Source organism: Xenopus laevis, chromosome 6S (assembly GCF_017654675.1).
Source record: "Xenopus laevis strain J_2021 chromosome 6S, Xenopus_laevis_v10.1, whole genome shotgun sequence".
In the NCBI taxonomy this organism is placed as follows: Eukaryota; Metazoa; Chordata; class Amphibia; order Anura; family Pipidae; genus Xenopus; species Xenopus laevis.
The window spans coordinates 113,407,943-113,427,328 of record NC_054382.1 but is presented as its reverse complement, the minus strand read 5'-3'; the positions used below and the strand labels follow the sequence as shown (position 1 = coordinate 113,427,328).

Below are 19,386 nucleotides of genomic sequence, written 5' to 3'. Positions count from 1 at the left end.
TTTAATCATGTGTTGGGGGGTTGTTGTATTATACACAGGGGAGGATGAGGCATATGGATTTAATGGGATGTTTTAACATGACTTCAATTTTTCACATATGAGTGATGAGGGATTTCCCTGCAGTGAGCACCAACCATTTGGTTTTTTGGTGTGTTACCACCGTTAATGTGGATATGATCTTAAAAGTTCTTGTGGTAATATGGGTGTGGTTTACAGTGGGTGTGGTTTAAAAGGGGGAGTGGCCAACACTGACTTCCATTATCGGCCCTCCTCCACACAGGCCAGTAAAATTTTGGCCCTCGGTACCACAGAACTTGGACAGCACTGATCTAATGGGTTAAAGTGGCCAAACATCTACTCATTTGGTGACATTGCCAAACAAGTGGATCTTTAAAGGGCACATATAACATATTTGTTTGCCCCAATTGGAGGTGCTGCCTAACGGGGGAAACAATAGTATTTTCTGAAAGAATTTGCCCTCAATCGAGTGCTCTACCCCCGGCACTGGGAGGGCAGGGAACACCGCATTTTACACCATTTTTCTGCCGTCAATTGTATTTGCACAAACACTCCATCTCTACCTCAGATTCCACCCAAAATACACCCACTATTTGGTAATGCTACACTTAACTGGGGTTCAGCAACTTCATCCCACCTGGCTCTGGTTCATTGGGCAGCTATGGATCAGTGTTACAAAGGCAACTTATTGGTTAAGAAAGTATGTATATTTTATTTGTATACAGGCAAATCATTCAAAAACTCTAAAAAAATAAATAATGAAGACCAGTTGAAAAGTTGCTTAGAACAGGCCATTCTATAACATACTAAGAGTTAACATAAAGGTGAATCACCCTTTAATGGGGCTGGTGAAGATTTAGTCTAACTGTGTGTGTTTTTATCCTAGGATCTTGCAAGGCTTTTCATTTGGGTGCTGAGGGAGTACAATGAGGTTGACCCCATTATTCTTTCTGGTAAGAAGTGCTACCTGTACCCCAGATACTTACCTGTTAGTTCTCTTTGTATGTTCACACTTACTGTTCTGGATAAGACAATTTCCCCTCCATGGGCCAAATCTATTCCTATTTCATATAAACCATGGTATACTCTTTATAACATTGAATATACACATATTGCTACTTTAGGGGCTGTTCCTGCTGAATTGTGCTTAGTACAGGGAATACCTATGCTGCCATAGTTTTATGGGATCTCTCTGTACAGACTATGAGCAAACTTAGGGGACTGTTCCTGCTGAATTGTGCTTAGTACAGGGAATACCTATGCTGCCATAGTTTTATGGGATCTCTCTGTACAGACTATGAGCAAACTTAGGGACTGTTCCTGCTGAATTGTGCTTAGTACAGGGGATACCTCTGCTGTCATAGTTTTATGGGATCTCTCTGTACAGACTATGAGCAAACTTAGGGACTGTTCCTGCTGAATTGTGCTTAGTACAGGGGACACCTATGCTGTCATAGTTTTATGGGATCTCTCTGTACAGACTATGAGCAAACTTAGGGACTGTTCCTGCTGAATTGTGCTTAGTACAGGGAATACCTATGCTGCCATAGTTTAATGGGATCTCTCTGTACAGACTATGAGCAAATTTAGGGGCCGTTCCTGCTGAATTGTGCTTAGTACAGGGAATACCTATGCTGCCATAGTTTTATGGGATCTCTCTGTACAGACTATTGTGCTTAGTACAGGGGACAGTTGTAGAATATGTGAGCATAGATTATTATGGGTGTAGTTTGGGGATGAAGGTGCTGCTATACCTGTATATGACATACATAGGCGGATTTTCATTAAGGTTTGGGGAGGCTAAGCCTCCCCAAACCTGCCTAACATCTCAAAGAAAAGAGAAAGTTTCTCTTACTGAATTTTGCTAGTTAAACACAGGGAGAAAACTCCGTTCTTGCTGACAAGCTCGGTTGCTATAGAAACCAGCAGCACTCTGATAGGAGATTTTGCCTTGAAGCTTCTCCAATCAGAGCACAGATCTTCTTACAGACTGTAAAATATACCAGTAAGCAAGCAGAAGTGGTCGTGCCTGAGGAAACACTACAAACCAGAGTCACAGCAAAAGAGAAGGCACTGCAGTTAAGAAACATTTGTAAACTTTACCCGCTTTTATCACCTCCTCTGAATATTTCCAGCAGCTTTTGTCCCCTCATACACATGTAGGGGCCCCTATGGGTTAATCTGCCCTGCAGCTTTAAGGCCCCCACCTTTTTCTTCGAGTGATCTGGCAGGAGAGAATGACACGCCCCTGCTACACTGCTATATAGTGAGTGTAGGGAGTGGCCACTTCCTCTTTGGCCTGTGGATGGTGATCCAGCTGGGTGAGCTCAGGAGAGCCTGGGTACAGAAGGCCCAGAAAGGCCCATGTGCTTTGGAGAAGAAGTCGGGGACCAGGTAACCCCGTGAATGAGGAATAGTTACACTTGTTATAGTCTTGTTATAGTCTCTCTAGGAGAGAAAGGCAGAGAGGTGAGAGAGAAAGAGCAGCTGAAGGATTTGCAGTAAGGGAGTAGCTTCCCAGAGGCTCTGTGTGTTGCCTCCAGTCAGGGACCTCAGTGAAGAGGGACTGTAGGGTACAAGCTGCTTCCTGACAACTTCCAGGAGGGAATGTGTGTGAATACTGCAAATGCCTAATGGAGACCTTTCCTCTGTGAGAAATGCCTAATGCCTGCAGCTCTGTGTGAGAAATGTGCTATTGCCTCAGCTCCTGCGTGACTACTAAACCTGTGGTCACTTGCCTCGTGCTTAGTTAAATAAACCGTTTCTGTTTTACTGCAAGAACCCCCTGGCGCCCATCTTTTGTTGTATGCACAGTAGCCTGGGGGATGTAGTTGCACTACACCATAGAGGGAACACTTCCACATGGCGAAGGCCCTGACCCTGTTGTGTGAGTCGCAGTGTAACCCATGCTTCTACTGCTAGCTGGACAGTTTAACTATTTGTGTGCTATGCAGCCCAAATAGGTGTTACACACAGGTACTGTACAGTTTTTTTGAGGGCTGAGGTCAACTTAAATCAACTGCTTTACTAGCTGAAATTAAACTGCTATAGCATCAGTCATACCTCACTCACCCTTGTCTCAGTCTCACATTAACACTTTCACCTGAAAAACAAAATTGTGCTTTTCAGGTTGGTGTTAACACGTAGTTTTTCCTTAAAATTTTGTTCATTTTGTGTTTGTTCAGGGGGAGTCCTTATGACACTGCGTGGCTGGGAAACACGTTTAACTAAAAGGGTTAAAACACAGGGCTGAAGGTAACAAGAAAGAAGGCGCATTAAATAAAGGTGGTTCACCTTTAAAACTTTTAGTATGCTATAGGATGGCCAATTCCAAGCAACTTTTCAATTTGTTTTCATTGTTTATTTGTTTTATTAATTTCCCCTCTTCTTCTGACTCTTTCCAGCTTTCAAATAGGGGGTCAGTGACTCCATCCAAAATGAATGGCCTGGAATGCTTCACATTTATTGTTATTGCTGCTTTCTATTACTCGTCTTTCTATTCAGGCCTCTCCTATTCATACTCCAGTCTCTTTTTGAAATAAGTGCGTGGTTGCTAGGGTAATTAGGACCATAGTAGCCAGATTGCTGAAATTACAAACTGGAGAGCTGCTGAATAAAAAGCTAAATAACTCAAAAAACACAAATACAAAATTAAAACCAACTGCAAATGTCTCAGAATAGCACTGCCTATATCATACTAAAAATTAACTTAAGGGGAACAACCCTTTTAATACAGTGCATGAGAGCAAAAAGAGGAGTGAGAGAAAAAAAATGCAGGCTGGAATGGAACAAAGTGAAGACAAACATGAAAAATAGAAGAGAATGAGGAACGAGTTGAGAGTAACAAATGAGTAATAAATGGAAGAACATAATTCTAAATGGAAGAGGCTTATACTGCAGAGCAGGGATGTCCAACCGGCGGCCCGCGACCCCACATTATGTGACCCCCCACCTACCTGCTGTGTCTGCTTACCATGTGTAAGATTTAAATGGTATCACTACAGAGATTAACTGGTCCCTGCATTGTCTAAACCTCAAATTCAGACTCTAATCCCCTGTATAGTTCACACTTTATGATCCCCCCTGTATTGTTCACACATGACACCTCTATTGTTCACTCCCCTAAAGCCTGTACTGTTCTACCTGAGACCCCTCTATTGTTTATATCCTAAAGCCCCTGTACTGTTCTACCTGAGACCCCTCTATTGTTTATATCCTAAAGCCCCTGTACTGTTCTACCTGAGACCCCTCTATTGTTTATATCCTAAAGCCCCTGTACTGTTCTACCTGAGACCCAGACTGAAACTGCCACATTGTTCTCCTGTTCACACTTTATACAAAATGCTAATGGGGCCCCAGCACTGTCACTGTATGTAGTACATATTAGACTGAGAGCTTTCCCTGTCTCCTGCTCTGTTCTACCTTCCCTGTGCGCCTGCGTGTGCCATTCTCTGCCTGCGTGTGCCATACTCTGCCTGTATGTGCCCTGCTCTGTCTGTGGAACATAAGTCTGGGTACCACAGAAGTTGGACAGCACTGCTGTAGAGAAAAGGAACTAGAAGGAGTGAGGCCAAAATGCAACAAAAAAGACCAATAGGAGCAAGGAAAGAGGAATATATTTGTACATTTATGTCAGTAAAATACCCAATATTGTATTTCAGTGAGCATGTATGTGCATATGGTCACACATAAAATCTTTGCGTGAGGGTATTATATGTGAAATTAGCACTATTTATTCTGCTACAGTATGAGTTTTGCATTTATCCTGTCTTGGGGGTCTTTATAAATATAACTGCCAGTTTATTCAAAAATGATGCATCCTAACCCTAATATTATATAATGTGCCTGACATGTTAGTACCCACTGTCACAATTTTATGCAATATGCCTATGTAGCTATCTCTCTATATGTAATTTGCCTGTGGTGTCAATGGCCTTTGCTTTTCACATCATACAATGTGAAGGTGTCAATGGTTTTACGCCCTGTAAATTTAAAAAAGGACTCCTATCTGCACTTCTGCATGGTTTCCACTGAAATTAGAGGGAGCTACAGGAAGAAAGGGTGTTATATTTATCTGCTACATCTGATATTAGATATTAGAAGTCTAGTGTATGGGCAACTTTAGCCTTCCCAAAGAAAAAATTCACCCTCCGCCTATATATATACCTGTCAGCCCATTGGCTTCTCAGAAGGAGTTGGAGCAGTAGAGGAAGGGAGGGCTATGGATAGAGACAAGCCTTAGAGATAATGGCAGCAAAGAAAAGCTGAAAGTGCAGATGAGATAATAACACCTATATATTATAGGGGGAGCTAATAAGTGTGAAGCATAAGTCGGGGGTTATCATTGTACTGAAGCTCATTTGGGTTCATGTGCTGATCTGTGACTTGTTCTGTTCCAGTTGGAGAGGAGGATGAGGTGTCCATCAAGGAAGCAGCCGAGAGCATCGTAGCAGCCATGGAGTTTAAGGGAGAGCTGATTGTATCCTTGGGCTGAGTATTTATACGTCTAATAGATACACACAAGCACATGCTCTGTGTCTGTACTCACACTCACTAATACACACTCACTCACCAGCAGTGCCCATGCATGTTAGGAAATGAAGGGGTTAACCCACCCTGCTAAGTGGCTACGGGAATTTAACCCTCACTTACCCAGGGACAAAGCTCTGAATCTGGACCCAAATGAAAGGGACAGATGAGAAGCCCTGCCCACTTACCCACAATCCAATAGGAGATTGAATTCACTTCCCCTGGGGGCAGTTCCTCCCTGAGCATGAGACAGAGAGGAGAGTACGAGCAAGAAGTACAGAGAATCAGAGCACTGGACCTGGATAATTACTGGGCCCCTAATGGATTCACTTTCTCTCCAGGAGGATTTTCCTGCCTGACCATGGTGAAGAGAACAGCCCAGGGGTTTAGGGAAGTGGTTTGGGGGAGGTCTATTTCACAGGGAGTGGTTCCTGATTGACCATGGGGAAGAGAACAGCCCAGGGGTTTAGGGAAGAGGTTTGAGTACTTGGGGGAGGTCCATTTCACAGGGAGTGGTTCCTGATTGACCATGGGGAAGAGAACACCTCACTGTTGGAAGTCTACTAGACTACAATATGTTTTACCCTTAACTGCCCCCGACCTCAGTTCGACAGCACAAAGTCTGATGGGCAGTTCAAGAAGACTGCGAGTAACCACAAGCTCAGGAAATACCTGCCGGACTTTCAGTTCACCCCCTTCAATAAAGGTAAGAGAGGCGAGTGGTACAGCCCAGCAACATTGTGACCATTACCAGTACTAGTGATGTGTGTGTTACACCAGTGCGACACATTAAAGGGCCAGTACACACGTATACAGTCCTTCTTCCCACATGAACAACACAAACAGAACTATCCTGCTCGTGGTACCCGGGGGAGCAAGTGTGATATTAGACTGCTCCATTCAGTTCTACCAGTGCAGTCTGCAGCTTCCCATGATCCACCCATCAGACTGGTACATTATGTATATTGTATCTATAGAAATAGTACAGTACATTATATATATATATATATATATATATATATATATATATATATATATATATTTATTGTATCTATAGAAATCCAGGCAATGTGTGTGTGTGTGTGTGCAGGTTGATACCAATGTTCCTGATTAAAATGGTCTCATTTGGAAGTAAATCTTTTGTTTCTGTTTCTCTCTCAGGATTTGGAGCAGTTGCCCTTTGTCTGTATGGGCTACAGGTTTATTAGCCAGTGGCAGTTTCAGGGTCTCTACCTACTTGTGACTGTGCTGTGTTCCTCTACATGACAACCAAATGGCAACTAATTCACCAAGCTCTGTGCCCAGGGGAGGGAGGCATGTGGGGCTGTGGGCTCCTCCTGGCTCATTCTGCACCCCCGGGGGTCACATTCACATCAATATTAACTGCTCCCTGTGTTCACATTGGATACTGACAGTCACATGCCCCCGCCCAGGATTTTTGCTTATTGCCCTACTTAAGCCTGGGAGCCCATGTGTTGCGCTTTATTTGTAGAATAGAAACATTTAGTGCAGCCAATGAGGATAAAGGGGAGGAGACATTCAAGCTCCATCTGTGGTTACAGCACAATTCATGTCCAACACTGACTGAGCACTTGGAGCTCCACCTGGTGTAACAACTATAGATGGAGCTTGTACTTGTGGCCCATATACACTTATGTACAGAAGCAGCTTTGTCACCCCAATATCTCTATTGTAGCCCCCCAGGCTTTTTCCCTTCCCACAATCACACGTGCCATTGCTTTGCTTCTCCAGTTGCAGGTGGGGGTTCATGGGGCAGAGCTGGGGGGCTGCAGGAGTCAGAAGGTGAGGGTCCTATGGGTGGGGGGCCAGTGTTGGGCTAGGGTCCCGGCAGTGCAAGAGAGTGAGGCTAGTGACCTGGGCTGCCCCAAAGCCACCACAAGCTCAGTAGCCTAGTAACTCTTAGTGACTCTCACTCTGTGTGGGGTTCCAGGGGATCCCCAAGAATTACAGTATCAAAATGACTATGAAGATGTATTAGTGATTAGTGGAAGAGTTTATATGCCGAGAACTTCCCACACCAGTCAGTTGAACTGAAGAAGCTGCTCGGATGAGTAGTGAAACGTCTTCATTGATTACTCAGCAAGTCCAGTTGTTTTTAGATTGACCTATACTAGAGATACAGTATCAAAAGATAAAGTTACATAGTTACATAGTACATAGTTAGTTACATAGTTAAATTGGGTTGAAAAAAGACAAAGTCCATCAAGTTCAACCCCTCCAAATGAAAACCCAGCATCCATACACACACCCCTCCCTACTTTTAATTAAAATTCTATATACCCATACCTATATTAACTATAGAGTTTAGTATCACAATAGCCTTTAATATTATGTCTGTCCAAAAAATCATCCAAGCCATTCTTAAAGGCATTAACTGAATCAGCCATCACAACATCACCCGGCAGTGCATTCCACAACCTCACTGTCCTGACTGTGAAGAACCCTCTACGTTGCTTCAAATGAAAGTTCTTTTCTTCTAGTCTAAAGACTGCAGCCATAGACCTGAGGCTAATCCAAAAAGTGCAAAAAAGCTACAGAATTTATATACAGGTTAGTACCAATATTCCCAGCATTCCCTGTGACCCTCAGTATTACATGTACAGTAACTCCCAGCATTCCCTGTGACCCTCAGTATTACATGTACAGTAACTCCCAGTATTCCTTAAAGGAGAACTAACCTGTCTGTTTTTTAATGAGGATATTTCCCTCCCCCCGTACCTTTCATAGAGGGTCACCAGTGGGGAAAGTGTTGAGTTGCCTGGCACAGAGGCTCTGGGGGAGACACAGAGGAATGGGAGTGGCTTCCCTGGCTGGGGGGCCCCCTGACATCATGAATAATGGGCCCTGGGTAATAATAGTCAGTTTGTGCTGTGTCTGATACTAACTCCAGTCCAACTTGCATCCACTCCAGGCTTCTAGTAAGCCCTCAGCATACAATCCCACATTAGCTGCCTGTAGTACTGGGGCCACATTCATTAGAACAACTGTACAACTCCCATTAGTCCACATGCAGGGAGTTGCACATTCCTCAATCCTCCCATGGGCTTTGCTATAACATTTCTATGTGGCCCCTCATTGGCCCTGTCCCCTCTAGCCATTCCTAGCCCTCATGTGTCTGTACATTATACAAGTGCTGCACTCTGCACATTTATTGCTCACCCATCTCAGGGACACATGGAGGCCCAGTTGGCCACTAGTGGCCGCTGCTTTTATTTCATGCCTGTGAATATTCAAGAAAGACGCCATTTTCTTGGAAAAGTGAATTTTATTTCTTTTTTCACAAATGACAAAATGAAAAGTAAAAGTGAGAGAAAAGGAAAAAGAAGAGAAATGTCTGTGTCTAGTTGTTTGTAGTTATTAAACAGAAATAAAAAGTAACCCTTTCTATTTATTTCCTATTTATTTCCGCTTTATTTCCTCTTTATTTCCTCTTTATTTATTTCCCATTTATTTCCTCTTTATTAATTTCCTATTTTTTATTTCCTCTTTATTTTCCTCTTTATTTATTTCCTCTTTAATTATTTCCTCTTTATTTATTTCCTCTATTTATTTCCTATTTGTTTCCTCTTTATTTATTTCCTATTTATTTCCGCTTTATTTCGTCGTTATTTATTTCGTCGTTATTTATTTCCTATTTATTTCCCATTTATTTCCTCTTTATTAATTTCCTATTTTTTATTTCCTCTTTATTTTCCTCTTTATTTATTTCCTCTTTATTTATTTCCTCTTTAATTATTTCCTCTTTATTTATTTCCTCTATTTATTTCCTATTTGTTTCCTCTTTATTTATTTCCTATTTATTTCCTCTTTATTTCGTCGTTATTTATTTCGTCGTTATTTATTTCCCATTTATTTCCTCTTTATTTATTTCCCTCTTTATTTATTTCCTTTTTATTTCCTCTTTATTTATTTCCTCTTTATTTCCTTTTTATTTTAAAAAACAGGGGACTTTATTTAGGGACTGTATTTAGAGACTTTATTTAGGGGATGTTTTTAGGGCTTTATTTAGGGGATGCATTTAGGCGCTTTATTTAGGGTCTGTATTTAGGGTCTGTATTTAGGGTCTGTATTTAGGGTCTGTATTTAGGGTCTGTATTTAAGGACTGTATTTAGGGTCTGTATTTAGTGGATGTTTTTAGGTGCTTTATTTAGAGACTTTATTTAGGGGATGTTTTTTGGATTTTATTTAGGGGCTTTATTTCGGGACTTTATTTAGGGTCTGTATTTAGGGACTGTATTTAGAGTCTGTATTTAGGGGATGTATTTAGGGGCTTTATTTAGAGACTTTATTTAGCGGATGTTTTTTGGATTTTATTTAGGGGATGCATTTAGGGGGTTTATTTAGGGGATGTATTTAGGGGCTTTATTTCGGGACTTTATTTAGGGGATGTATTTAGGACTTTATTTAGGAGATGCATTTAGGCGCTTTATTTAGGGGCTGTATTTAGGGACTGTATTTAGGGACTGTATTTAGGGGATGTATTTAGGGGCTTTATTTAGAGACTTTATTTAGCGGATGTTTTTTGGATTTTATTTAGGGGATGCATTTAGGGGGTTTATTTAGGTACTGTATTTAGGGGCTTTATTTCGGGACTTTATTTAGGGGATGTTTTTAGGACTTTATTTAGGGGATGCATTTAGGCGCTTTATTAAGGGACTGTATTTAGGGGCTTTATTTCGGGGATGTATTTAGGGGCTTTATTTAGGGACTTTATTTAGGGGATGTTTTCAGGACTTTTTTTAGGGGATGCATTCAGGATGTTTATTTAGGGACTGTATTTAGGGGCTTTATTTCAGGGATGTATTTAGGGGCTTTATTTAGGGGCTTTATTTAGGTGATGCATTTAGGCGCTTTATTTAGGGACTGTATTTAGGGGCTTTATTTAGGGGATGTATTAAGGCGCTTTATTTAGGGACTGTATTTAGGGGCTTTATTTAGGGGATGTATTTAGAACTTTATTTAGGGGATGCATTTAGGCGCTTTATTTAGGGACTGTATTTAGGGGATGCATTTATGGGGTTTATTTAGGGACTGTATTTAGGGGCTTTATTTAGAGACTGTATTTAGGGGCTTTATTTAGGAGATGCATTTAGGGTTTTTTTTAGGGACTGTATTTAGGGGCTTTATTTCGGGGATGTATTTAGGGGCTTTATTTAGGGACTGTATTTAGGGGATGTATTTAGGCGCTTTATTTAGGGACTGTATTTGGGGGCTTTACTTAGGGACTGTATTTAGGGGCTTTATTTAGGGGATGTATTTAGGCGCTTTATTTAGGGATTGTATTTAGGGGCTTTATTTAGGGGATGTTTTCAGGACTTTATTCAGGGGATGCATTTAGGGGCTTTATTTAGGGATGTATTTAGGGGCTTTATTTAGAGACTTTATTTAGGGGATGTTTTTTGGATTTTATTTAGGGGATGCATTTAGGGGGTTTATTTAGGTACTGTATTTAGGGGCTTTATTTCGGGACTTTATTTAGGGGATGTTTTTAGGACTTTATTTAGGGGATGCATTTAGGCGCTTTATTTAGGGACTGTATTTAGGGTCTGTATTTAGGGACTGTATTTAGGGTCTGTATTTAGGGGATGTATTAAGGGGCTTTATTTAGAGACTTTATTTAGCGGACGTTTTTTGGATTTTATTTAGGGGATGCATTTAGGGGGTTTATTTAGGTACTGTATTTAGGGGCTTTATTTCTGGACTTTATGCAGGGGATGTTTTTAGGAATTTATTTAGGGGATGCATTTAGGCACTTTATTTAGGGACTGTATTTAGGGGCTTTATTTCGGGGATGTATTTAGGGACTTTATTTAGGGACTTTATTTAGGGACTGTATTTAGGGTCTGTATTTAGGAGATGTATTTAGGGGCTTTATTTAGAGACTTAAGCGGATGTTTTTTGGATTTTATTTAGGGGATGCATTTAGGGGGTTTATTTAGGGGATGTATTTAGGGGCTTTATTTCGGGACTTTATTTAGGGGATGTTTTCGGGACTTTAATTATGGGATGCATTCAGGATGTTTATTTAGGGACTGTATTTAGGGGCTTTATTTCGGGGATGTATTTAGGGACTGTATTTAGGGGCTTTATTTAGGTGATGCATTTAGGCGCTTTATTTAGGGACTGTATTTAGGGGCTTTATTTAGGGGATGTATTTAGGGGCTTTATTTAGGGGATGTTTTTAGAACTTTATTTAGGGGATGCATTTAGGCGCTTTATTTAGGGACTGTATTTAGGGGATGTATTTATGGGGTTTATTTAGGGACTGTATTTAGGGGCTTTATTTAGTAGATGCATTTAGGGGGTTTATTTAGGGACTTTATTTAGGGGCTTTATTTCGGGGATGTATTTAGGGGCTTTATTTAGGGACTGTATTTAGGGGATGTATTTAGGCGCTTTATTTAGGGACTGTATTTGGGGGCTTTATTTAGGGACTGTATTTAGGGGCTTTATTTAGGGGATGTATTTAGTCGCTTTATTTAGGGATTGTATTTAGGGGCTTTATTTAGGGGATGCATTTAGGCGCTTTATTTAGGGACTGTAGTTAGGGGATGCATTTAGGGGATGTATTTAGGGGCTTTATTTAGGGGATGTTTTTGGACTTTATTAAGGGGATGCATTTAGGCGCTTTATTTAGGGACTGTATTTAGGGGATGCATTTAGGGGATGTATTTAGGGGCTTTATTTAGGGACTTTATTTAGGGACTTTATTTAGGGACTTTATTTAGGGACTTTATTTTGGGGATGTTTTTAGAACTTTATTTAGGGGATGCATTTAGGCGCTTTATTTAGGGACTGTATTTAGGGGCTTTATTTAGGGGATGTATTTAGGGGCTTTATTAATGGACTTTATTTAGGTGATGTTTTTAGGACTTTATTTAGGGGATGCATTTAGGGGGTTTATTTAGGGACTGTATTTTGGAAATGTATTGAGGGGCTTTATTTAGAGGATGTATTTAGGGGCTTTATTTAGGGACTTTATTTAGGGGATCTATTTAGGGGCTTTATTTAAGGGATGCATTTAGGGGGTTTATTTAGGGACTGTATTTAGGGGCTTTATTTAGGGGATCTATTTAGGGGCTTTATTTAGGGACTTTATTTAGGGGATGTTTTTAGGACTTTATATAGGGGATGCATTTAGGGGGTTTATTTAGAGACTGTATTTAGGGGCTTTTTTCGGAGATGTATTTAGGGGCTTTATTTAGGGACTTTATTTAGGGGATGTTTTTAGGACTTTATTTAGGGGATGCTTTTAGGGGGTGTATTTAGGGACTGTATTTAGGGGCTTAATTTAGAGGATGTATTTAGGGGCTTTATTTAGGGACTTTATTTAGGGGATGTTTTTAGGACTTTATTTAAGGGATGCATTTAGGGGGTTTATTTAGGGGATGTTTTTAGGACTTTATTTAGGGGATGCATTTAGGCGCTTTATTTAGGGACTGTATTTAGGGGCTTTATTTAGTGGATGTATTTAGGGGTTTTATTTAGGGGATGTTTTTAGGACTTTATATAGGGGATGCATTTAGGGGGTATATTTAGGGACTGTATTTAGGGGATGTATTAAGGGGCTTTATTTAGGGACTTTATTTAGGGGATGTTTTTAGAACTTTATTTAGGGAATGCATTTAGACGGTTTATTTAGGGGATATATTTAGGGGCTTTATTTAGGGACTTTATTTAGGGGATGTTTTTAGGACTTTATTTAGGGGGTTTATTTAGGGACTGTATTTAGGGGCTTTAATTAGGGGATGCATTTAGGGGATGCATTTAGGGACTGTATTTAGGGACTGTATTTAGGGACTGTATTTAGGGACTGTATTTAGGGGCTTTATTTAGGGGATGTATTTAGGGGCTTTATTTAGGGGAGACATTTAGGCACTTTATTTAGGGACTTTATTTAGAAGCTTTATTTAGGGGATGTTTTTAGGGGCTTTATTTCGGGACTTTATTTAGGGGATGCATGTAGGCACTTTATTTAGGGGCTTTATTTAGGGGATGCATTCAGGGCTTTATTTAGGGGCTTTATTTAGGGGATGCATTTAGGCACTTTATTTAGGGACTGTATTTAGGGGCTTTATTTAGGGGATGCATTTAGGGGCTTTATTTAGGGACTTTAGGGGATGTTTTTTAGACTTTATTTAGGGGATTTATTTAGGGACTGTATTTAGGGGATGCATTTAGGGGATGCATTTAGGGGCTTTCTTTAGGGACTATTTTTAGGGGCTTTATTTAGTGGATGTGTTTAGGGGATGCATTTAGGCGCTTTATGTAGGTGATGTTTTTAGGACTTTATTTATGGGATGTATTTAGGGGGTTTGTTTAGGGACTGTATTTAGGGGCTTTATTTAGGGGATGTATTTAGGGGCTTTATTTAGGGACTTTATTTAGGGGATGCATTTAGGCGCTTTATTTGGGGACTGTATTTAGGGGCTTTATTTAGGGGATGTATTTAGGGACTTTATTTAGGGATGTTTTTAGGACATTATTTAGGGGATTTATTTAGGGACTGTATTTAGGGGCTTTATTTAGGGGATGTATTTAGCGGATGTATTTAGGGGATGCATTTAGGGGATGCATTTAGGCGCTTTTTTTAGGGACTGTATTTAGGGGCTTTATTTAGGGGATGCATTTAGGGGCTGTATTTAGGGGCTGTATTTAGGGGATGTATTTAGGGGATGCATTTAGGGACTGTATTTAGGGGCTTTATTTAGGGGATGTTTTTAGGACTTTATTTAGGGGATGCGTTTAGGGGGTTTATTTATGGACTGTATTTAGGGGCTTTATTTCGGGGATGTATTTAGGGGCTTTATTTAGGGACTTTATTTAGGGGATGTTTTTAGGACTTTATTTAGGGACTGTATTTAGGGGCTTTATTTAGGGGATGTTTTTAGGACTTTATTTAGGGGATGCATTTAGGTGCTTCAATTAGGGACTGTATTTAGGGTATGCATTTAGGCGCTTTATTTAGGGACTGTATTTAGGGGATGTATTTAGGGGCTTTAGTTAGGGACTTTATTTAGGGGATGTTTTTAGGACTTTATTTAGGGACTGTATTTAGGGGCTTTATTTAGGGACTGTATTTAGGGGATGTATTTAGGACTTTATTTAGGGGGTTTATTTAGGGACTGTATTTAGGTGCTTTATTTCGGGGCTTTATTTAGGGGCTTTATTTAGGGAATGTTTTTAGGACTTTATTTAGGGGATGCATTTAGGGGGTTTATTTAGGGCCAATATTTAGGGGCTTTATTTCGGGGATGTATCTAGGGGCTTTATTTAGGGACTTTATTTAGGGGATGTTTTTAGGTCTTTTTTTAGGGGATGCATTTAGGCGCTTTATTTAGGGACTGTATTTAGGGGCTTTATTAGGGATGTATTTAGGGGCTTTATTTAGGGGATGTATTTAGGAGATGCATTTAGGGACTGTATTTAGGGTATGCATTTAGGCGCTTTATTTAGGGACTGTATTTAGGGGCTTTATTTAGGGGATCTATTTAGGGGCTTTATTTAGGGACTTTATTTAGGGGATGTTTTAGGACTTTATTTAGGGGATGCATTTAGGGGGTTTATTTAGGGACTGTATTTAGGGGCTTTATTTCGGGGATGTATTTAGGGGCTTTATTTAGGGACATTATTTAGGGGATGTTTTGAGGACTTTATTTGGGGATGCATTTAGGCGCTTTATTTAGGGACTGTATTTAGGGGCTTTATTTAGGGGATGTATTTAGGGGATGCATTTAGAGACTGTATTTACGGTATGTATTTAGGGGATGCATTTAGGTGCTTTATTTTAGGGACTGTATGTAGGGGATGCATTTAGGCGCTTTATTTAGGGACTGTATTTAGGGGATGTATTTAGGGGCTTTATTTAAGGGCTTTATTTAGGGACTTTATTTAGGGGATGTTTTTAGGACCTTATTTAGAGCATGCATTTAGGGGGTTTATTTAGGGACGGTATTTAGGGGTTTTATTTCGGGGATGTATTTACTGGCTTTATTTAGGCACTTTATTTAGGGGATATTTTTAGGACATTATTTAGGGGATGCATTTAGGTGCTTGATTTAGGGACTGTATTTAGGGAATGCATTTAGTCGCTTTATTTAGGGGATGTATTTTGGGCTTTATTTAGGGACTTTATTTAGGGGATGTTTTTTAGGACTTTATTTAGGGGATGCATTTAGGCGCTTTATTTAGGGGCTTTATTTAGGGTCTGTATTTAGGGGATTTATTTAGGGGATGTATTTAGGGGATGCATTTAGGGACTTTATTTAGGGGATGTTTTAAGGACCTTTATTTAGGGCATGCATTTAGGGGGTTTATTTAGGGACTGTATTTAGGGGCTTTATTTCGGGGATGTATTTAGGGGCTTTATTTAGGGACTTTATTTAGCGGATGTTTTTAGGACTTTATTTAAGGGATGCATTTAGGGGGTCTATTTAGGGACTGTATTTAGGGGCTGTATTTTGGGGATGTTTTTAGGGGCTTCATTTGGGGACTTTATTTAGGGGATGTTTTTAGGACTTTATTTAGGGGATGGATTTAGGCACTTTATTTAGAGACTGTATTTAGAGGATGCATTTAGGTGCTTTATTTAGGGACTGTATTTAGGGGCTTTATTTAGGGGATGTATTTAGGACCTTTATTTAGGGCATGCATTTAGGGGGTTTATTTAGGGACTGTATTTAGGGGCTTTATTTCGGGGATGTATTTAGGGGCTTTATTTAGGGACTTTATTTAGCGGATGTTTTTAGGACTTTATTTAAGGGATGCATTTAGAGGGTTTATTTAGGGGATGTTTTTAGGACTTTATTTAGGGGATGCATTTAGGCGCTTTATTTAGGGGCTTTATTTAGGGTCTGTATTTAGGGGATGTATTTAGGGGATGCATTTAGGGACTTTATTTAGTGGATGTTTTAAGGACCTTTATTTAGGGCATGCATTTAGGGGGTTTATTTAGGGACTGTATTTAGGGGCTTTATTTCGGGGATGTATTTAGGGGCTTTATTTAGGGACTTTATTTAGCGGATGTTTTTAGGACTTTATTTAGGGGATGCATTTAGGCGCTTTATTTAGGGGCTTTATTTAGGGGATGCATTTAGGGGCTTTATTTATGGACTGTATTTAGGAGCTTTATTTAGGGGATGCATTTAGGGACTGTATTTAGGGTATGTATTTAGGGGCTTTATTTGGGGGCTGCATTTAGGCGCTTTATTTAGGGGATGTATTTAGGGGCTATATTTAGGGACTTTATTTAGGGGATGTTTTTAGGACTTTATTAAGGGGATGCATTTAGGCGCTTTATTTAGGGACTGTATTTAGGGGATGCATTTAGGCGCTTTATTTAGGGACTGTATTTAGGGGCTTTATTTAGGGGATGTATTTAGGGGCTTTATTGAGGGACTTTAATTAGGGGATGTTTTTAGGACTTTAAGGGATGCATTTAGGGGGTTTATTTAGGGACTGTATTTACGGGCTTTATTTCGGGGTTGTATTTAGGGGCTTTATTTAGGGACTTTATTTAGGGGATGTTTTTAGGACTTTATTTAGGGACTGTATTTAGGGGCTTTATTTAGGGGATGTTTTTAGGACTTTATTTAGGGGATGCATTTAGGTGCTTTATTTAGGGACTGTATTTAGGGGATGCATTTAGGCGCTTTATTTAGGGGCTTTTATTTAGTGGATGTATTTAGGGGCTTTATTTAGGGACTTTATTTAGGGGATGTATTTAGGGGCTTTATTTAGGGACTTTATTTAGGGGATGTTTTTAGGACTTTATTTAGGGGATGCATTTAGGGGGTCTATTTAGGGACTGTATTTAGGGGCTGTATTTTGGGGATGTTTTTAGGGGCTTCATTTGGGGACTTTATTTAGGGGATGTTTTTAGGACTTTATTTAGGGGATGCATTTAGGCACTTTATTTAGAGACTGTATTTAGAGGATGCATTTAGGCGCTTTATTTAGGGACTGGGCTTATTTAGGGATGTATTAGGGGCTTTATTTTAGGTGAATGTATTTAGGGGCTTTATTTAGGGACTTTATTTAGGGGATGTTTTTAGGACTTTATTTAGGGGATACATTTAAGGGGTTTATTTAGGGACTGTATTTAGTGGCTTTATTTCGGGGATGTATTTAGGGGCTTTATTTAGGGACTTTATTTAGGGGATGTTTTTAGGACTTTATTTAGGGGATGCATTTAGGGGGTTTATTTAGGGACTGTATTTAGGTGCTTTATTTCGGGGATGTATTTAGGGGCTTTATTTAGGGGATGCATTTAGGCGCTTTATTTAGGGACTGTAGTTAGGGGCTTTATTTAGGGACTTTATTTAGGGGATGCATTTAGGCGCTTTATTTAGGGACTGTATTTAGTTGATTTATTCACGGGATGTTTTTAGGGGATGTATTTTAGGCGGACTTTATTTAGGGGGAATTTATTTTTAGGGGATGTTTTTAGGACTTTATATGTAGGGGACTGTATTAGGGCTATTATTTGGGATGCCATTATAGGTGCTTTTGGGACTGTATGTAGGGGATGCATTTAGCGCTTTATTTAGGGGCTTTATTTATGGATGTATTTAGGGGCTTTATTTAGGGACTTTATTTAGGGGATGTATTTAGGGGCTTTATTTAGCGGACTTTATTAGGGGATGTTTTTAGGACTTTATTAGGGGGATGCATTTTGGGGGTCTATTTAGGGACTGTATTTAGGGGCTGTATTTTGGGGATGTTTTTAGGGGCTTCATTTGGGGACTTTATTTAGGGGATGTTTTTAGGACTTTATTTAGGGGATGCATTTAGGCACTTTATTTAGAGACTGTATTTAGAGGATGCATTTAGGCGCTTTATTTAGGGACTGTATTTAGGGGCTTTATTTAGGGGATGTATTTAGGGGCTTTATTTAGGGACTTTATTTAGGGGATGTTTTTAGGACTTTATTTAGGGGATACATTTAAGGGGTTTATTTAGGGACTGTATTTAGTGGCTTTATTTCGGGGATGTATTTAGGGGCTTTATTTAGGACTTTATTTAGGGGATGTTTTTAGACTTTATTTAGGGGATGCATTTAGGGTTTATTTAGGGACTGTATTTAGGTGCTTTTATTTCGGGGATGTATTTAGGGGCTTTATTTAGGGGATGCATTTAGGCGCTTTATTTAGGGGACTGTAGTTAGGGGCTTTATTTAGGGACTTTATTTAGGGTGCATTTAGGCGCTTTATTTAGGGACTGTATTTAAGTGGATTTTCACGGGACTGTATTTAGGGGATGCATTTTAGGGACTGTATAGGGTATGTATTTAGGGCTTAATATTTAAGGGATGCATATAGGCGCTTATTTAGGGACTGTATTTAGGGGATGCATTTATAGGGGATGTATTAGGGCTTTATTTAGGGACTTTATTCTTAGGGGATGTTCTTAGATTTTATTTAGGGGATGCATTTAGGCACTTTATTTATGGACTGTATTTAGGGGATTTACTTTACGGGATTTATTATAGGGATGCATTTTAGCGCTTATTAGGATTATGTAGGGGCCCTTTTATTTAGGGGATGACTTTAGGCGCTTATTTAGGGACTGTATTAGTGATTTTTCACGGATGTAATTTAGGGGATGCAGTTTAGGCTGTATTTAGGTTATTATTTAGGCTTTATTTAAGGGATGCATTTAGGCGCTTTATTTAGGGACTGATATTAGGGGATGCATTTAGGGATGTATTTAGGGGCTTTATTAGACCTTTATTTAGGGATGTTCTTAGGATTTTATCTTAGCGGGATGCATTTGCACTTATGGACTGTAATTAGCGGGATTTATTTTATCTCTCTCTT

The 19,386-nt window shown here is 39.8% G+C and overlaps 1 pseudogene; it reads left to right on the top strand.

Moving 5' to 3' along the window:
* Positions 1-881: 881 nt before the first annotated feature.
* Positions 882-19,386, top strand: part of LOC108705956 — a 38,390-nt pseudogene continuing 19,885 nt past the window's right edge.